This window comes from Eubalaena glacialis, unplaced genomic scaffold (genome assembly GCF_028564815.1).
Source record: "Eubalaena glacialis isolate mEubGla1 unplaced genomic scaffold, mEubGla1.1.hap2.+ XY H_1, whole genome shotgun sequence".
NCBI lineage: Eukaryota > Metazoa > Chordata > Mammalia > Artiodactyla > Balaenidae > Eubalaena > Eubalaena glacialis.
This window is the reverse complement of record NW_026871150.1, coordinates 304,038-323,794: the sequence shown is the minus strand read 5'-3', so window position 1 is coordinate 323,794 and position 19,757 is coordinate 304,038.

Here is a 19,757-nt window from a genome sequence, read left to right as displayed (position 1 = left end):
ACCAGAACACTGCGTAAAACCAGGAAGCTCTGCTCCTGCGTGTATGCTGCGTGTCAACCTAGAAATTAGAGGCTGACGGCACAAGGCTAGTTTTCCCATTATGAAAGCTCCGTTGATGCGGCCCCGAAGCTACCTGAAAAGCACTGTTGTTACCGTGTTTTTACTTACAGCCGGCATGGCACATAGAAGAAAATGAGTTTTCTCGAAAGAAACCTTGTGCTTCCAGTTCCTAGTTGGAAGCTCACCCGGCTCTGCTCTATACCAAACGTGAAAGTCAATGTGAGCACTAGCCTCGAAGTAAGGCCCTGATTATCCTGGCAATACGGGAGGCGTGCAGCAGCTCCATGAGGCCTTCATCGCTGTTCTGCTTTAGTTTCACGGTAGTAAGCTTTCCAAGACTCCTAGGGACTTTGCTTAAGCAACCGTTTCGGTACCAGAACACTGCGTAGAGACAGTAAGCTCTGGTCCTGCGTGTATGCTGCGTGTCAACCTAGAAATTGGAGACTGATGGCATAAGGCTTCTTTTCCCATTATGAAAGCTCCGTTCATGCGGCCTCGAAGCTACCTGAAAAGCATTGTTGTTGCCGGGGTTTTCCTCACTGCCGGCATGGTTCTGAGAAGAAAATGAGTTTTCTCCTAAGAAACCTTGGGTTTCCAGTTCCTTGTTGGAAGCTCACCCTGCTCTGCGCTATACCTAAAGTGAATGTCAAACTGAGCCCAAGCTTCGAAGTAAGGCCCTGATTATCCTTGCAAAACGAGAGGCATGCAGCAGCTCCATGAGGCCTTCATCGTTGTTCTGCTTTAGTTTCAAGGTAGTAAGCTTTTCAACACTCCTAGGGGCCTTGCTTCAGCACCCATTTCAGTACCAGAACACTGCGTAGAACCAGGAAGCTCTGCTCCTGCGTGTATGCTGCGTGTCAACCTAGAAATTAGAGACTGATGGCACAAGGCTTGTTTTCCCGTTTTGAAAGCTCCATTCATGCGGCCTCGAAGCTACCTGAAAAGCACTGTTGTTACCGTGCTTTTACTTACAGCCGGCATGGCACATAGAAGAAAATGAGTTTTCTCGAAAGAAACCTTGTGCTTCCAGTTCCTAGTTGGAAGCTCACCCGGCTCTGCTCTATACCAAACGTGAAAGTCAATGTGAGCACTAGCCTCGAAGTAAGGCCCTGATTATGCTGGCAATACGGGAGGCGTGCAGCAGCTCCATGAGGCCTTCATCGCTGTTCTGCTTTAGTTTCACGGTAGTAAGCTTTCCAACATTCCTAGGGACTTTGCTTAAGCAACCGTTTCGGTACCAGAAGACTGCGTAGAGACAGTAAGCTCTGGTCCTGCGTGTATGCTGCGTGTCAACCTAGAAATTGGAGACTGATGGCATAAGGCTTCTTTTCCCATTATGAAAGCTCCGTTCATGCGGCCTCGAAGCTACCTGAAAAGCATTGTTGTTGCCGGGGTTTTCCTCACTGCCGGCATGGTTCTGAGAAGAAAATGAGTTTTCTCCTAAGAAACCTTGGGTTTCCAGTTCCTTGTTGGAAGCTCACCCTGCTCTGCGCTATACCTAAAGTGAAAGTCAACGTGAGCCCAAGCTTCGAAGTAAGGCCCTGATTATCCTTGCAAAACGAGAGGCGTGCAGCAGCTCCATGAGGCCTTCATCGTTGTTCTGCTTTAGTTTCAAGGTAGTAAGCTTTTCAACACTCCTAGGGGCCTTGCTTCAGCACCCGTTTCAGTACCAGAACACTGCGTAGAACCAGGAAGCTCTGCTCCTGCGTGTATGCTGCGTGTCAACCTAGAAATTAGAGACTGATGGCACAAGGCTTGTTTTCCCGTTTTGAAAGCTCCATTCATGCGGCCCCGAAGCTACCTGAAAAGCACTGTTGTTACCGTGCTTTTACTTACAGCCGGCATGGCACATAGAAGAAAATGAGTTTTCTCGAAAGAAACCTTGTGCTTCCAGTTCCTAGTTGGAAGCTCACCCGGCTCTGCTCTATACCAAACGTGAAAGTCAATGTGAGCACTAGCCTCGAAGTAAGGCCCTGATTATGCTGGCAAAACGGGAGGCGTGCAGCAGCTCCATGAGGCCTTCATCGCTGTTCTGCTTTAGTTTCACGGTAGTAAGCTTTCCAAGACTCCTAGGGACTTTGCTTAAGCAACCGTTTCGGTACCAGAACACTGCGTAGAGACAGTAAGCTCTGGTCCTGCGTGTATGCTGCGTGTCAACCTAGAAATTGGAGACTGATGGCATAAGGCTTCTTTTGCCATTATGAAAGCTCCGTTCATGCGGCCTCGAAGCTACCTGAAAAGCATTGTTGTTGCCGGGGTTTTCCTCACTGCCGGCATGGTTCTGAGAAGAAAATGAGTTTTCTCCTAAGAAACCTTGGGTTTCCAGTTCCTTGTTGGAAGCTCACCCTGCTCTGCGCTATACCTAAAGTGAAAGTCAACGTGAGCCCAAGCTTCGAAGTAAGGCCCTGATTATCCTTGCAAAACGAGAGGCGTGCAGCAGCTCCATGAGGCCTTCATCGTTGTTCTGCTTTAGTTTCAAGGTAGTAAGCTTTTCAACACTCCTAGGGGCCTTGCTTCAGCACCCGTTTCAGTACCAGAACACTGCGTAGAACCAGGAAGCTCTGCTCCTGCGTGTATGCTGCGTGTCAACCTAGAAATTAGAGACTGATGGCACAAGGCTTGTTTTCCCATTATGAAAGCTCCGTTGATGCGGCCCCGAAGCTACCTGAAAAGCACTGTTGTTACCGTGCTTTTACTTACAGCCGGCATGGCACATAGAAGAAAATGAGTTTTCTCGAAAGAAACCTTATGCTTCCAGTTCCTAGTTGGAAGCTCACCCGGCTCTGCTCTATACCAAACGTGAAAGTCAATGTGAGCACCAGCCTCGAAGTAAGGCCCTGATTATCCTGGCAAAACGGGAGGCGTGCAGCAGCTCCATGAGGCCTTCATCGCTGTTCTGCTTTAGTTTCACGGTAGTAAGCTTTCCAAGACTCCTAGGGACTTTGCTTAAGCAACCGTTTCGGTACCAGAACACTGCGTAGAGACAGTAAGCTCTGGTCCTGCGTGTATGCTGCGTGTCAACCTAGAAATTGGAGACTGATGGCATAAGGCTTCTTTTCCCATTATGAAAGCTCCGTTCATGCGGCCTCGAAGCTACCTGAAAAGCATTGTTGTTGCCGGGGTTTTCCTCACTGCCGGCATGGATCTGAGAAGAAAATGAGTTTTCTCCTAAGAAACCTTGGGTTTCCAGTTCCTTGTTGGAAGCTCACCCTGCTCTGCGCTATACCTAAAGTGAAAGTCAACGTGAGCCCAAGCTTCGAAGTAAGGCCCTGATTATCCTTGCAAAACGAGAGGCGTGCAGCAGCTCCATGAGGCCTTCATCGTTGTTCTGCTTTAGTTTCAAGGTAGTAAGCTTTTCAACACTCCTAGGGGCCTTGCTTCAGCACCCGTTTCAGTACCAGAACACTGCGTAGAACCAGGAAGCTCTGCTCCTGCGTGTATGCTGCGTGTCAAACTAGAAATTAGAGACTGATGGCACAAGGCTTGTTTTCCCGTTTTGAAAGCTCCATTCATGCGGCCTCGAAGCTACGTGAAAAGCACTGTTGTTACCGTGCTTTTACTTACAGCCGGCATGGCACATAGAAGAAAATGAGTTTTCTCGAAAGAAACCTTATGCTTCCAGTTCCTAGTTGGAAGCTCACCCGGCTCTGCTCTATACCAAACGTGAAAGTCAATGTGAGCACTAGCCTCGAAGTAAGGCCCTGATTATCCTGGCAAAACGGGAGGCGTGCAGCAGCTCCATGAGGCCTTCATCGCTGTTCTGCTTTAGTTTCACGGTAGTAAGCTTTCCAAGACTCCTAGGGACTTTGCTTAAGCAACCGTTTCGGTACCAGAACACTGCGTAGAGACAGTAAGCTCTGGTCCTGCGTGTATGCTGCGTGTCAACCTAGAAATTGGAGACTGATGGCATAAGGCTTCTTTTCCCATTATGAAAGCTCCGTTCATGCGGCCTCGAAGCTACCTGAAAAGCATTGTTGTTGCCGGGGTTTTCCTCACTGCCGGCATGGATCTGAGAAGAAAATGAGTTTTCTCCTAAGAAACCTTGGGTTTCCAGTTCCTTGTTGGAAGCTCACCCTGCTCTGCGCTATACCTAAAGTGAAAGTCAACGTGAGCCCAAGCTTCGAAGTAAGGCCCTGATTATCCTTGCAAAACGAGAGGCGTGCAGCAGCTCCATGAGGCCTTCATCGTTGTTCTGCTTTAGTTTCAAGGTAGTAAGCTTTTCAACACTCCTAGGGGCCTTGCTTCAGCACCCGTTTCAGTACCAGAACACTGCGTAGAACCAGGAAGTTCTGCTCCTGCGTGTATGCTGCGTGTCAACCTAGAAATTAGAGACTGATGGCACAAGGCTTGTTTTCCCATTATGAAAGCTCCGTTGATGCGGCCCCGAAGCTACCTGAAAAGCACTGTTGTTACCGTGCTTTTACTTACAGCTGGCATGGCACATAGAAGAAAATGAGTTTTCTCGAAAGAAACCTTGTGCTTCCAGTTCCTAGTTGGAAGCTCACCCGGCTCTGCTCTATACCAAACGTGAAAGTCAATGTGAGCACTAGCCTCGAAGTAAGGCCCTGATTATGCTGGCAAAACGGGAGGCGTGCAGCAGCTCCATGAGGCCTTCATCGCTGTTCTGCTTTAGTTTCACGGTAGTAAGCTTTCCAAGACTCCTAGGGACTTTGCTTAAGCAACCGTTTCGGTACCAGAACACTGCGTAGAGACAGTAAGCTCTGGTCCTGCGTGTATGCTGCGTGTCAACCTAGAAATTGGAGACTGATGGCATAAGGCTTCTTTTCCCATTATGAAAGCTCCGTTCATGCGGCCTCGAAGCTACCTGAAAAGCATTGTTGTTGCCGGGGTTTTCCTCACTGCCAGCATGGTTCTGAGAAGAAAATGAGTTTTCTCCTAAGAAACCTTGGGTTTCCAGTTCCTTGTTGGAAGCTCACCCTGCTCTGCGCTATACCTAAAGTGAAAGTCAACGTGAGCCCAAGCTTCGAAGTAAGGCCCTGATTATCCTTGCAAAACGAGAGGCGTGCAGCAGCTCCATGAGGCCTTCATCGTTGTTCTGCTTTAGTTTCAAGGTAGTAAGCTTTTCAACACTCCTAGGGGCCTTGCTTCAGCACCCGTTTCAGTACCAGAACACTGCGTAGAACCAGGAAGCTCTGCTCCTGCGTGTATGCTGCGTGTCAAACTAGAAATTAGAGACTGATGGCACAAGGCTTGTTTTCCCGTTTTGAAAGCTCCATTCATGCGGCCTCGAAGCTACCTGAAAAGCACTGTTGTTACCGTGCTTTTACTTACAGCCGGCATGGCACATAGAAGAAAATGAGTTTTCTCGAAAGAAACCTTGTGCTTCCAGTTCCTAGTTGGAAGCTCACCCGGCTCTGCTCTATACCAAACGTGAAAGTCAATGTGAGCACTAGCCTCGAAGTAAGGCCCTGATTATGCTGGCAAAACGGGAGGCGTGCAGCAGCTCCATGAGGCCTTCATCGCTGTTCTGCTTTAGTTTCACGGTAGTAGCTTTCCAACATTCCTAGGGACTTTGCTTAAGCAACCGTTTCGGTACCAGAACACTGCGTAGAGACAGTAAGCTCTGGTCCTGCGTGTATGCTGCGAGTCAACCTAGAAATTGGAGACTGATGGCATAAGGCTTCTTTTCCCATTATGAAAGCTCCGTTCATGCGGCCTCGAAGCTACCTGAAAAGCATTGTTGTTGCCGGGGTTTTCCTCACTGCCGGCATGGTTCTGAGGAGAAAATGAGTTTTCTCCTAAGAAACCTTGGGTTTCCAGTTCTTTGTTGGAAGCTCACCCTGTTCTGCGCTATACCTAAAGTGAAAGTCAACGTGAGCCCAAGCTTCGAAGTAAGGCCCTGATTATCCTTGCAAAACGAGAGGCGTGCAGCAGCTCCATGAGACCTTCATCGTTTTCTGCTTTAGTTTCAAGGTAGTGAGCTTTTCAACACTCCTAAGGGCCTTGCTTCAGCACCCGTTTCAGTACCAGAACACTGCGTAGAACCTGGAAGCTCTGCTCCTGCCTGTATGCTGCGTGTCAAGCTAGAAATTAGAGGCTGACGGCACAAGGCTAGTTTTCCCATTATGAAAGCTCCGTTGATGCGGCCCCGAAGCTACCTGAAAAGCACTGTTGTTACCGTGCTTTTACTTACAGCCGGCATGGCACATAGAAGAAAATGAGTTTTCTCGAAAGAAACCTTGTGCTTCCAGTTCCTAGTTGGAAGCTCACCCGGCTCTGCTCTATACCAAACGTGAAAGTCAATGTGAGCACTAGCCTCGAAGTAAGGCCCTGATTATGCTGGCAAAACGGGAGGCGTGCAGCAGCTCCATGAGGCCTTCATCGCTGTTCTGCTTTAGTTTCACGGTAGTAAGCTTTCCAAGACTCCTAGGGACTTTGCTTAAGCAACCGTTTCGGTACCAGAACACTGCGTAGAGACAGTAAGCTCTGGTCCTGCGTGTATGCTGCGTGTCAACCTAGAAATTGGAGACTGATGGCATAAGGCTTCTTTTCCCATTATGAAAGCTCCGTTCATGCGGCCTCGAAGCTACCTGAAAAGCATTGTTGTTGCCGGGGTTTTCCTCACTGCCAGCATGGTTCTGAGAAGAAAATGAGTTTTCTCCTAAGAAACCTTGGGTTTCCAGTTCCTTGTTGGAAGCTCACCCTGCTCTGCGCTATACCTAAAGTGAAAGTCAACGTGAGCCCAAGCTTCGAAGTAAGGCCCTGATTATCCTTGCAAAACGAGAGGCGTGCAGCAGCTCCATGAGGCCTTCATCGTTGTTCTGCTTTAGTTTCAAGGTAGTAAGCTTTTCAACACTCCTAGGGGCCTTGCTTCAGCACCCGTTTCAGTACCAGAACACTGCGTAGAACCAGGAAGCTCTGCTCCTGCGTGTATGCTGCGTGTCAACCTAGAAATTAGAGACTGATGGCACAAGGCTTGTTTTCCCGTTTTGAAAGCTCCATTCATGCGGCCTCGAAGCTACCTGAAAAGCACTGTTGTTACCGTGCTTTTACTTACAGCCGGCATGGCACATAGAAGAAAATGAGTTTTCTCGAAAGAAACCTTGTGCTTCCAGTTCCTAGTTGGAAGCTCACCCGGCTCTGCTCTATACCAAACGTGAAAGTCAATGTGAGCACTAGCCTCGAAGTAAGGCCCTGATTATGCTGGCAAAACGGGAGGCGTGCAGCAGCTCCATGAGGCCTTCATCGCTGTTCTGCTTTAGTTTCACGGTAGTAGCTTTCCAACATTCCTAGGGACTTTGCTTAAGCAACCGTTTCGGTACCAGAACACTGCGTAGAGACAGTAAGCTCTGGTCCTGCGTGTATGCTGCGAGTCAACCTAGAAATTGGAGACTGATGGCATAAGGCTTCTTTTGCCATTATGAAAGCTCCGTTCATGCGGCCTCGAAGCTACCTGAAAAGCATTGTTGTTGCCGGGGTTTTCCTCACTGCCGGCATGGTTCTGAGGAGAAAATGAGTTTTCTCCTAAGAAACCTTGGGTTTCCAGTTCTTTGTTGGAAGCTCACCCTGCTCTGCGCTATACCTAAAGTGAAAGTCAACGTGAGCCCAAGCTTCGAAGTAAGGCCCTGATTATCCTTGCAAAACGAGAGGCGTGCAGCAGCTCCATGAGGCCTTCATCGTTGTTCTGGTTTAGTTTCAAGGTAGTAAGCTTTTCAACACTCCTAGGGGCCTTGCTTCAGCACCCGTTTCAGTACCAGAACACTGCGTAGAACCAGGAAGCTCTGCTCCTGCGTGTATGCTGCGTGTCAACCTAGAAATTAGAGGCTGACGGCACAAGGCTAGTTTTCCCATTATGAAAGCTCCGTTGATGCGGCCCCGAAGCTACCTGAAAAGCACTGTTGTTACCGTGTTTTTACTTAGAGCCGGCATGGCACATAGAAGAAAATGAGTTTTCTCGAAAGAAACCTTGTGCTTCCAGTTCCTAGTTGGAAGCTCACCCGGCTCTGCTCTATACCAAACGTGAAAGTCAATGTGAGCACTAGCCTCGAAGTAAGGCCCTGATTATCCTGGCAATACGGGAGGCGTGCAGCAGCTCCATGAGGCCTTCATCGCTGTTCTGCTTTAGTTTCACGGTAGTAAGCTTTCCAAGACTCCTAGGGACTTTGCTTAAGCAACCGTTTCGGTACCAGAACACTGCGTAGAGACAGTAAGCTCTGGTCCTGCGTGTATGCTGCGTGTCAACCTAGAAATTGGAGACTGATGGCATAAGGCTTCTTTTCCCATTATGAAAGCTCCGTTCATGCGGCCTCGAAGCTACCTGAAAAGCATTGTTGTTGCCGGGGTTTTCCTCACTGCCGGCATGGTTCTGAGAAGAAAATGAGTTTTCTCCTAAGAAACCTTGGGTTTCCAGTTCCTTGTTGGAAGCTCACCCTGCTCTGCGCTATACCTAAAGTGAATGTCAACCTGAGCCCAAGCTTCGAAGTAAGGCCCTGATTATCCTTGCAAAACGAGAGGCATGCAGCAGCTCCATGAGGCCTTCATCGTTGTTCTGCTTTAGTTTCAAGGTAGTAAGCTTTTCAACACTCCTAGGGGCCTTGCTTCAGCACCCATTTCAGTACCAGAACACTGCGTAGAACCAGGAAGCTCTGCTCCTGCGTGTATGCTGCGTGTCAACCTAGAAATTAGAGACTGATGGCACAAGGCTTGTTTTCCCGTTTTGAAAGCTCCATTCATGCGGCCTCGAAGCTACCTGAAAAGCACTGTTGTTACCGTGCTTTTACTTACAGCCGGCATGGCACATAGAAGAAAATGAGTTTTCTCGAAAGAAACCTTGTGCTTCCAGTTCCTAGTTGGAAGCTCACCCGGCTCTGCTCTATAGCAAACGTGAAAGTCAATGTGAGCACTAGCCTCGAAGTAAGGCCCTGATTATGCTGGCAATACGGGAGGCGTGCAGCAGCTCCATGAGGCCTTCATCGCTGTTCTGCTTTAGTTTCACGGTAGTAAGCTTTCCAACATTCCTAGGGACTTTGCTTAAGCAACCGTTTCGGTACCAGAAGACTGCGTAGAGACAGTAAGCTCTGGTCCTGCGTGTATGCTGCGTGTCAACCTAGAAATTGGAGACTGATGGCATAAGGCTTCTTTTCCCATTATGAAAGCTCCGTTCATGCGGCCTCGAAGCTACCTGAAAAGCATTGTTGTTGCCGGGGTTTTCCTCACTGCCGGCATGGTTCTGAGAAGAAAATGAGTTTTCTCCTAAGAAACCTTGGGTTTCCAGTTCCTTGTTGGAAGCTCACCCTGCTCTGCGCTATACCTAAAGTGAAAGTCAACGTGAGCCCAAGCTTCGAAGTAAGGCCCTGATTATCCTTGCAAAACGAGAGGCGTGCAGCAGCTCCATGAGGCCTTCATCGTTGTTCTGCTTTAGTTTCAAGGTAGTAAGCTTTTCAACACTCCTAGGGGCCTTGCTTCAGCACCCGTTTCAGTACCAGAACACTGCGTAGAACCAGGAAGCTCTGCTCCTGCGTGTATGCTGCGTGTCAACCTAGAAATTAGAGACTGATGGCACAAGGCTTGTTTTCCCATTATGAAAGCTCCGTTGATGCGGCCCCGAAGCTACCTGAAAAGCACTGTTGTTACCGTGCTTTTACTTACAGCCGGCATGGCACATAGAAGAAAATGAGTTTTCTCAAAAGAAACCTTATGCTTCCAGTTCCTAGTTGGAAGCTCACCCGGCTCTGCTCTATACCAAACGTGAAAGTCAATGTGAGCACTAGCCTCGAAGTAAGGCCCTGATTATCCTGGCAAAACGGGAGGCGTGCAGCAGCTCCATGAGGCCTTCATCGCTGTTCTGCTTTAGTTTCACGGTAGTAAGCTTTCCAAGACTCCTAGGGACTTTGCTTAAGCAACCGTTTCGGTACCAGAACACTGCGTAGAGACAGTAAGCTCTGGTCCTGCGTGTATGCTGCGTGTCAACCTAGAAATTGGAGACTGATGGCATAAGGCTTCTTTTGCCATTATGAAAGCTCCGTTCATGCGGCCTCGAAGCTACCTGAAAAGCATTGTTGTTGCCGGGGTTTTCCTCACTGCCGGCATGGATCTGAGAAGAAAATGAGTTTTCTCCTAAGAAACCTTGGGTTTCCAGTTCCTTGTTGGAAGCTCACCCTGCTCTGCGCTATACCTAAAGTGAAAGTCAACGTGAGCCCAAGCTTCGAAGTAAGGCCCTGATTATCCTTGCAAAACGAGAGGCGTGCAGCAGCTCCATGAGGCCTTCATCGTTGTTCTGCTTTAGTTTCAAGGTAGTAAGCTTTTCAACACTCCTAGGGACCTTGCTTCAGCACCCGTTTCAGTACCAGAACACTGCGTAGAACCAGGAAGTTCTGCTCCTGCGTGTATGCTGCGTGTCAACCTAGAAATTAGAGACTGATGGCACAAGGCTTGTTTTCCCATTATGAAAGCTCCGTTGATGCGGCCCCGAAGCTACCTGAAAAGCACTGTTGTTACCGTGCTTTTACTTACAGCTGGCATGGCACATAGAAGAAAATGAGTTTTCTCGAAAGAAACCTTGTGCTTCCAGTTCCTAGTTGGAAGCTCACCCGGCTCTGCTCTATACCAAACGTGAAAGTCAATGTGAGCACTAGCCTCGAAGTAAGGCCCTGATTATGCTGGCAAAACGGGAGGCGTGCAGCAGCTCCATGAGGCCTTCATCGCTGTTCTGCTTTAGTTTCACGGTAGTAAGCTTTCCAAGACTCCTAGGGACTTTGCTTAAGCAACCGTTTCGGTACCAGAACACTGCGTAGAGACAGTAAGCTCTGGTCCTGCGTGTATGCTGCGTGTCAACCTAGAAATTGGAGACTGATGGCATAAGGCTTCTTTTCCCATTATGAAAGCTCCGTTCATGCGGCCTCGAAGCTACCTGAAAAGCATTGTTGTTGCCGGGGTTTTCCTCACTGCCAGCATGGTTCTGAGAAGAAAATGAGTTTTCTCCTAAGAAACCTTGGGTTTCCAGTTCCTTGTTGGAAGCTCACCCTGCTCTGCGCTATACCTAAAGTGAAAGTCAACGTGAGCCCAAGCTTCGAAGTAAGGCCCTGATTATCCTTGCAAAACGAGAGGCGTGCAGCAGCTCCATGAGGCCTTCATCGTTGTTCTGCTTTAGTTTCAAGGTAGTAAGCTTTTCAACACTCCTAGGGGCCTTGCTTCAGCACCCGTTTCAGTACCAGAACACTGCGTAGAACCAGGAAGTTCTGCTCCTGCGTGTATGCTGCGTGTCAACCTAGAAATTAGAGGCTGACGGCACAAGGCTAGTTTTCCCATTATGAAAGCTCCGTTGATGCGGCCCCGAAGCTACCTGAAAAGCACTGTTGTTACCGTGCTTTTACTTACAGCCGGCATGGCACATAGAAGAAAATGAGTTTTCTCGAAAGAAACCTTGTGCTTCCAGTTCCTAGTTGGAAGCTCACCCGGCTCTGCTCTATACCAAACGTGAAAGTCAATGTGAGCACTAGCCTCGAAGTAAGGCCCTGATTATCCTGGCAAAACGGGAGGCGTGCAGCAGCTCCATGAGGCCTTCATCGCTGTTCTGCTTTAGTTTCACGGTAGTAAGCTTTCCAAGACTCCTAGGGACTTTGCTTAAGCAACCGTTTCGGTACCAGAACACTGCGTAGAGACAGTAAGCTCTGGTCCTGCGTGTATGCTGCGTGTCAACCTAGAAATTGGAGACTGATGGCATAAGGCTTCTTTTCCCATTATGAAAGCTCCGTTCATGCGGCCTCGAAGCTACCTGAAAAGCATTGTTGTTGCCGGGGTTTTCCTCACTGCCAGCATGGTTCTGAGAAGAAAATGAGTTTTCTCCTAAGAAACCTTGGGTTTCCAGTTCCTTGTTGGAAGCTCACCCTGCTCTGCGCTATACCTAAAGTGAAAGTCAACGTGAGCCCAAGCTTCGAAGTAAGGCCCTGATTATCCTTGCAAAACGAGAGGCGTGCAGCAGCTCCATGAGGCCTTCATCGTTGTTCTGCTTTAGTTTCAAGGTAGTAAGCTTTTCAACACTCCTAGGGGCCTTGCTTCAGCACCCGTTTCAGTACCAGAACACTGCGTAGAACCAGGAAGCTCTGCTCCTGCGTGTATGCTGCGTGTCAACCTAGAAATTAGAGACTGATGGCACAAGGCTTGTTTTCCCGTTTTGAAAGCTCCATTCATGCGGCCTCGAAGCTACCTGAAAAGCACTGTTGTTACCGTGCTTTTACTTACAGCCGGCATGGCACATAGAAGAAAATGAGTTTTCTCGAAAGAAACCTTGTGCTTCCAGTTCCTAGTTGGAAGCTCACCCGGCTCTGCTCTATACCAAACGTGAAAGTCAATGTGAACACTAGCCTCGAAGTAAGGCCCTGATTATGCTGGCAAAACGGGAGGCGTGCAGCAGCTCCATGAGGCCTTCATCGCTGTTCTGCTTTAGTTTCACGGTAGTAGCTTTCCAACATTCCTAGGGACTTTGCTTAAGCAACCGTTTCGGTACCAGAACACTGCGTAGAGACAGTAAGCTCTGGTCCTGCGTGTATGCTGCGAGTCAACCTAGAAATTGGAGACTGATGGCATAAGGCTTCTTTTGCCATAATGAAAGCTCCGTTCATGCGGCCTCGAAGCTACCTGAAAAGCATTGTTGTTGCCGGGGTTTTCCTCACTGCCGGCATGGTTCTGAGGAGAAAATGAGTTTTCTCCTAAGAAACCTTGGGTTTCCAGTTCTTTGTTGGAAGCTCACCCTGCTCTGCGCTATACCTAAAGTGAAAGTCAACGTGAGCCCAAGCTTCGAAGTAAGGCCCTGATTATCCTTGCAAAACGAGAGGCGTGCAGCAGCTCCATGAGGCCTTCATCGTTGTTCTGCTTTAGTTTCAAGGTAGTAAGCTTTTCAACACTCCTAGGGGCCTTGCTTCAGCACCCGTTTCAGTACCAGAACACTGCGTAGAACCAGGAAGCTCTGCTCCTGCGTGTATGCTGCGTGTCAACCTAGAAATTAGAGGCTGACGGCACAAGGCTAGTTTTCCCATTATGAAAGCTCCGTTGATGCGGCCCCGAAGCTACCTGAAAAGCACTGTTGTTACCGTGCTTTTACTTAGAGCCGGCATGGCACATAGAAGAAAATGAGTTTTCTCGAATGAAACCTTGTGCTTCCAGTTTCTAGTTGGAAGCTCACCCGGCTCTGCTCTATACCAAACGTGAAAGTCAATGTGAGCACTAGCCTCGAAGTAAGGCCCTGATTATCCTGGCAATACGGGAGGCGTGCAGCAGCTCCATGAGGCCTTCATCGCTGTTCTGCTTTAGTTTCACGGTAGTAAGCTTTCCAAGACTCCTAGGGACTTTGCTTAAGCAACCGTTTCGGTACCAGAACACTGCGTAGAGACAGTAAGCTCTGGTCCTGCGTGTATGCTGCGTGTCAACCTAGAAATTGGAGACTGATGGCATAAGGCTTCTTTTGCCATTATGAAAGCTCCGTTCATGCGGCCTCGAAGCTACCTGAAAAGCATTGTTGTTGCCGGGGTTTTCCTCACTGCCGGCATGGTTCTGAGAAGAAAATGAGTTTTCTCCTAAGAAACCTTGGGTTTCCAGTTCCTTGTTGGAAGCTCACCCTGCTCTGCGCTATACCTAAAGTGAAAGTCAACGTGAGCCCAAGCTTCGAAGTAAGGCCCTGATTATCCTTGCAAAACGAGAGGCGTGCAGCAGCTCCATGAGGCCTTCATCGTTGTTCTGCTTTAGTTTCAAGGTAGTAAGCTTTTCAACACTCCTAGGGGCCTTGCTTCAGCACCCGTTTCAGTACCAGAACACTGCGTAGAACCAGGAAGCTCTGCTCCTGCGTGTATGCTGCGTGTCAACCTAGAAATTAGAGACTGATGGCACAAGGCTTGTTTTCCCGTTTTGAAAGCTCCATTCATGCGGCCCCGAAGCTACCTGAAAAGCACTGTTGTTACCGTGCTTTTACTTACAGCCGGCATGGCACATAGAAGAAAATGAGTTTTCTCGAAAGAAACCTTGTGCTTCCAGTTCCTAGTTGGAAGCTCACCCGGCTCTGCTCTATACCAAACGTGAAAGTCAATGTGAGCACTAGCCTCGAAGTAAGGCCCTGATTATCCTTGCAAAACGAGAGGCGTGCAGCAGCTCCATGAGGCCTTCATCGTTGTTCTGCTTTAGTTTCAAGGTAGTAAGCTTTTCAACACTCCTAGGGGCCTTGCTTCAGCACCCGTTTCAGTACCAGAACACTGCGTAGAACCAGGAAGCTCTGCTCCTGCGTGTATGCTGCGTGTCAACCTAGAAATTAGAGACTGACGGCACAAGGCTAGTTTTCCCATTATGAAAGCTCCGTTGATGCGGCCCCGATGCTACCTGAAAAGCACTGTTGTTACCGTGCTTTTACTTAGAGCCGGCATGGCACATAGAAGAAAATGAGTTTTCTCGAAAGAAACCTTGTGCTTCCAGTTCCTAGTTGGAAGCTCACCCGGCTCTGCTCTATACCAAACGTGAAAGTCAATGTGAGCACTAGCCTCGAAGTAAGGCCCTGATTATCCTGGCAATACGGGAGGCGTGCAGCAGCTCCATGAGGCCTTCATCGCTGTTCTGCTTTAGTTTCACGGTAGTAAGCTTTCCAACATTCCTAGGGACTTTGCTTAAGCAACCGTTTCGGTACCAGAAGACTGCGTAGAGACAGTAAGCTCTGGTCCTGCGTGTATGCTGCGTGTCAACCTAGAAATTGGAGACTGATGGCATAAGGCTTCTTTTGCCATTATGAAAGCTCCGTTCATGCGGCCTCGAAGCTACCTGAAAAGCATTGTTGTTGCCGGGGTTTTCCTCACTGCCGGCATGGTTCTGAGAAGAAAATGAGTTTTCTCCTAAGAAACCTTGGGTTTCCAGTTCCTTGTTGGAAGCTCACCCTGCTCTGCGCTATACCTAAAGTGAAAGTCAACGTGAGCCCAAGCTTCGAAGTAAGGCCCTGATTATCCTTGCAAAACGAGAGGCGTGCAGCAGCTCCATGAGGCCTTCATCGTTGTTCTGCTTTAGTTTCAAGGTAGTAAGCTTTTCAACACTCCTAGGGGCCTTGCTTCAGCACCCGTTTCAGTACCAGAACACTGCGTAGAACCAGGAAGCTCTGCTCCTGCGTGTATGCTGCGTGTCAACCTAGAAATTAGAGACTGATGGCACAAGGCTTGTTTTCCCGTTTTGAAAGCTCCATTCATGCGGCCTCGAAGCTACCTGAAAAGCACTGTTGTTACCGTGCTTTTACTTACAGCCGGCATGGCACATAGAAGAAAATGAGTTTTCTCGAAAGAAACCTTGTGCTTCCAGTTCCTAGTTGGAAGCTCACCCGGCTCTGCTCTATACCAAACGTGAAAGTCAATGTGAGCACTAGCCTCGAAGTAAGGCCCTGATTATGCTGGCAAAACGGGAGGCGTGCAGCAGCTCCATGAGGCCTTCATCGCTGTTCTGCTTTAGTTTCACGGTAGTAGCTTTCCAACATTCCTAGGGACTTTGCTTAAGCAACCGTTTCGGTACCAGAACACTGCGTAGAGACAGTAAGCTCTGGTCCTGCGTGTATGCTGCGAGTCAACCTAGAAATTGGAGACTGATGGCATAAGGCTTCTTTTCCCATTATGAAAGCTCCGTTCATGCGGCCTCGAAGCTACCTGAAAAGCATTGTTGTTGCCGGGGTTTTCCTCACTGCCGGCATGGTTCTGAGGAGAAAATGAGTTTTCTCCTAAGAAACCTTGGGTTTCTAGTTCTTTGTTGGATACTCACCCTGCTCTGCGCTATACCTAAAGTGAAAGTCAACGTGAGCCCAAGCTTCGAAGTAAGGCCCTGATTATCCTTGCAAAACGAGAGGCGTGCAGCAGCTCCATGAGGCCTTCATCGTTGTTCTGCTCTAGTTTCAAGGTAGTAAGCTTTTCAACACTCCTAGGGGCCTTGCTTCAGCACCCGTTTCAGTACCAGAACACTGCGTAGAACCAGGAAGCTCTGCTCCTGCGTGTATGCTGCGTGTCAACCTAGAAATTAGAGACTGACGGCACAAGGCTAGTTTTCCCATTATGAAAGCTCCGTTGATGCGGCCCCGAAGCTACCTGAAAAGCACTGTTGTTACCGTGCTTTTACTTACAGCCGGCATGGCACATAGAAGAAAATGAGTTTTCTCGAAAGAAACCTTGTGCTTCCAGTTCCTAGTTGGAAGCTCACCCGGCTCTGCTCTATACCAAACGTGAAAGTCAATGTGAGCACTAGCCTCGAAGTAAGGCCCTGATTATCCTGGCAAAACGGGAGGCGTGCAGCAGCTCCATGAGGCCTTCATCGCTGTTCTGCTTTAGTTTCACGGTAGTAAGCTTTCCAAGACTCCTAGGGACTTTGCTTAAGCAACCGTTTCGGTACCAGAACACTGCGTAGAGACAGTAAGCTCTGGTCCTGCGTGTATGCTGCGTGTCAACCTAGAAATTGGAGACTGATGGCATAAGGCTTCTTTTCCCATTATGAAAGCTCCGTTCATGCGGCCTCGAAGCTACCTGAAAAGCATTGTTGTTGCCGGGGTTTTCCTCACTGCCGGCATGGTTCTGAGAAGAAAATGAGTTTTCTCCTACGAAACCTTGGGTTTCCAGTTCCTTGTTGGAAGCTCACCCTGCTCTGCGCTATACCTAAAGTGAAAGTCAACCTGAGCCCAAGCTTCGAAGTAAGGCCCTGATTATCCTTGCAAAACGAGAGGCATGCAGCAGCTCCATGAGGCCTTCATCGTTGTTCTGCTTTAGTTTCAAGGTAGTAAGCTTTTCAACACTCCTAGGGGCCTTGCTTCAGCACCCGTTTCAGTACCAGAACACTGCGTAGAACCAGGAAGCTCTGCTCCTGCGTGTATGCTGCGTGTCAACCTAGAAATTAGAGACTGATGGCACAAGGCTTGTTTTCCCGTTTTGAAAGCTCCATTCATGCGGCCTCGAAGCTACCTGAAAAGCACTGTTGTTACCGTGCTTTTACTTACAGCCGGCATGGCACATAGAAGAAAATGAGTTTTCTCGAAAGAAACCTTGTGCTTCCAGTTCCTAGTTGGAAGCTCACCCGGCTCTGCTCTATACCAAACGTGAAAGTCAATGTGAGCACTAGCCTCGAAGTAAGGCCCTGATTATGCTGGCAATACGGGAGGCGTGCAGCAGCTCCATGAGGCCTTCATCGCTGTTCTGCTTTAGTTTCACGGTAGTAAGCTTTCCAACATTCCTAGGGACTTTGCTTAAGCAACCGTTTCGGTACCAGAAGACTGCGTAGAGACAGTAAGCTCTGGTCCTGCGTGTATGCTGGGTGTCAACCTAGAAATTGGAGACTGATGGCATAAGGCTTCTTTTGCCATTATGAAAGCTCCGTTCATGCGGCCTCGAAGCTACCTGAAAAGCATTGTTGTTGCCGGGGTTTTCCTCACTGCCGGCATGGTTCTGAAGAAAATGAGTTTTCTCCTAAGAAACCTTGGGTTTCCAGTTCCTTGTTGGAAGCTCACCCTGCTCTGCGCTATACCTAAAGTGAAAGTCAACGTGAGCCCAAGCTTCGAAGTAAGGCCCTGATTATCCTTGCAAAACGAGAGGCGTGCAGCAGCTCCATGAGGCCTTCATCGTTGTTCTGCTTTAGTTTCAAGGTAGTAAGCTTTTCAACACTCCTAGGGGCCTTGCTTCAGCACCCGTTTCAGTACCAGAACACTGCGTAGAACCAGGAAGCTCTGCTCCTGCGTGTATGCTGCGTGTCAACCTAGAAATTAGAGACTGATGGCACAAGGCTTGTTTTCCCGTTTTGAAAGCTCCATTCATGCGGCCCCGAAGCTACCTGAAAAGCACTGTTGTTACCGTGCTTTTACTTACAGCCGGCATGGCACATAGAAGAAAATGAGTTTTCTCGAAAGAAACCTTGTGCTTCCAGTTCCTAGTTGGAAGCTCACCCGGCTCTGCTCTATACCAAACGTGAAAGTCAATGTGAGCACTAGCCTCGAAGTAAGGCCCTGATTATCCTGGCAAAACGGGAGGCGTGCAGCAGCTCCATGAGGCCTTCATCGCTGTTCTGCTTTAGTTTCACGGTAGTAAGCTTTCCAAGACTCCTAGGGACTTTGCTTAAGCAACCGTTTCGGTACCAGAACACTGCGTAGAGACAGTAAGCTCTGGTCCTGCGTGTATGCTGCGTGTCAACCTAGAAATTGGAGACTGATGGCATAAGGCTTCTTTTGCCATTATGAAAGCTCCGTTCATGCGGCCTCGAAGCTACCTGAAAAGCATTGTTGTTGCCGGGGTTTTCCTCACTGCCGGCATGGTTCTGAGAAGAAAATGAGTTTTCTCCTAAGAAACCTTGGGTTTCCAGTTCCTTGTTGGAAGCTCACCCTGCTCTGCGCTATACCTAAAGTGAAAGTCAACCTGAGCCCAAGCTTCGAAGTAAGGCCCTGATTATCCTTGCAAAACGAGAGGCATGCAGCAGCTCCATGAGGCCTTCATCGTTGTTCTGCTTTAGTTTCAAGGTAGTAAGCTTTTCAACACTCCTAGGGGCCTTGCTTCAGCACCCGTTTCAGTACCAGAACACTGCGTACAACCAGGAAGCTCTGCTCCTGCGTGTATGCTGCGTGTCAACCTAGAAATTAGAGACTGATGGCACAAGGCTTGTTTTCCCGTTTTGAAAGCTCCATTCATGCGGCCTCGAAGCTACCTGAAAAGCACTGTTGTTACCGTGCTTTTACTTACAGCCGGCATGGCACATAGAAGAAAATGAGTTTTCTCGAAAGAAACCTTGTGCTTCCAGTTCCTAGTTGGAAGCTCACCCGGCTCTGCTCTATACCAAACGTGAAAGTCAATGTGAGCACTAGCCTCGAAGTAAGGCCCTGATTATGCTGGCAATACGGGAGGCGTGCAGCAGCTCCATGAGGCCTTCATCGCTGTTCTGCTTTAGTTTCACGGTAGTAAGCTTTCCAACATTCCTAGGGACTTTGCTTAAGCAACCGTTTCGGTACCAGAAGACTGCGTAGAGACAGTAAGCTCTGGTCCTGCGTGTATGCTGCGTGTCAACCTAGAAATTGGAGACTGATGGCATAAGGCTTCTTTTGCCATTATGAAAGCTCCGTTCATGCGGCCTCGAAGCTACCTGAAAAGCATTGTTGTTGCCGGGGTTTTCCTCACTGCCGGCATGGTTCTGAGAAGAAAATGAGTTTTCTCCTAAGAAACCTTGGGTTTCCAGTTCCTTGTTGGAAGCTCACCCTGCTCTGCGCTATACCTAAAGTGAAAGTCAACCTGAACCCAAGCTTCGAAGTAAGGCCCTGATTATCCTTGCAAAACGAGAGGCATGCAGCAGCTCCATGAGGCCTTCATCGTTGTTCTGCTTTAGTTTCAAGGTAGTAAGCTTTTCAACACTCCTAGGGGCCTTGCTTCAGCACCCGTTTCAGTACCAGAACACTGCGTACAACCAGGAAGCTCTGCTCCTGCGTGTATGCTGCGTGTCAACCTAGAAATTAGAGACTGATGGCACAAGGCTTGTTTTCCCGTTTTGAAAGCTCCATTCATGCGGCCTCGAAGCTACCTGAAAAGCACTGTTGTTACCGTGCTTTTACTTACAGCCGGCATGGCACATAGAAGAAAATGAGTTTTCTCGAAAGAAACCTTGTGCTTCCAGTTCCTAGTTGGAAGCTCACCCGGCTCTGCTCTATACCAAACGTGAAAGTCAATGTGAGCACTAGCCTCGAAGTAAGGCCCTGATTATGCTGGCAATAC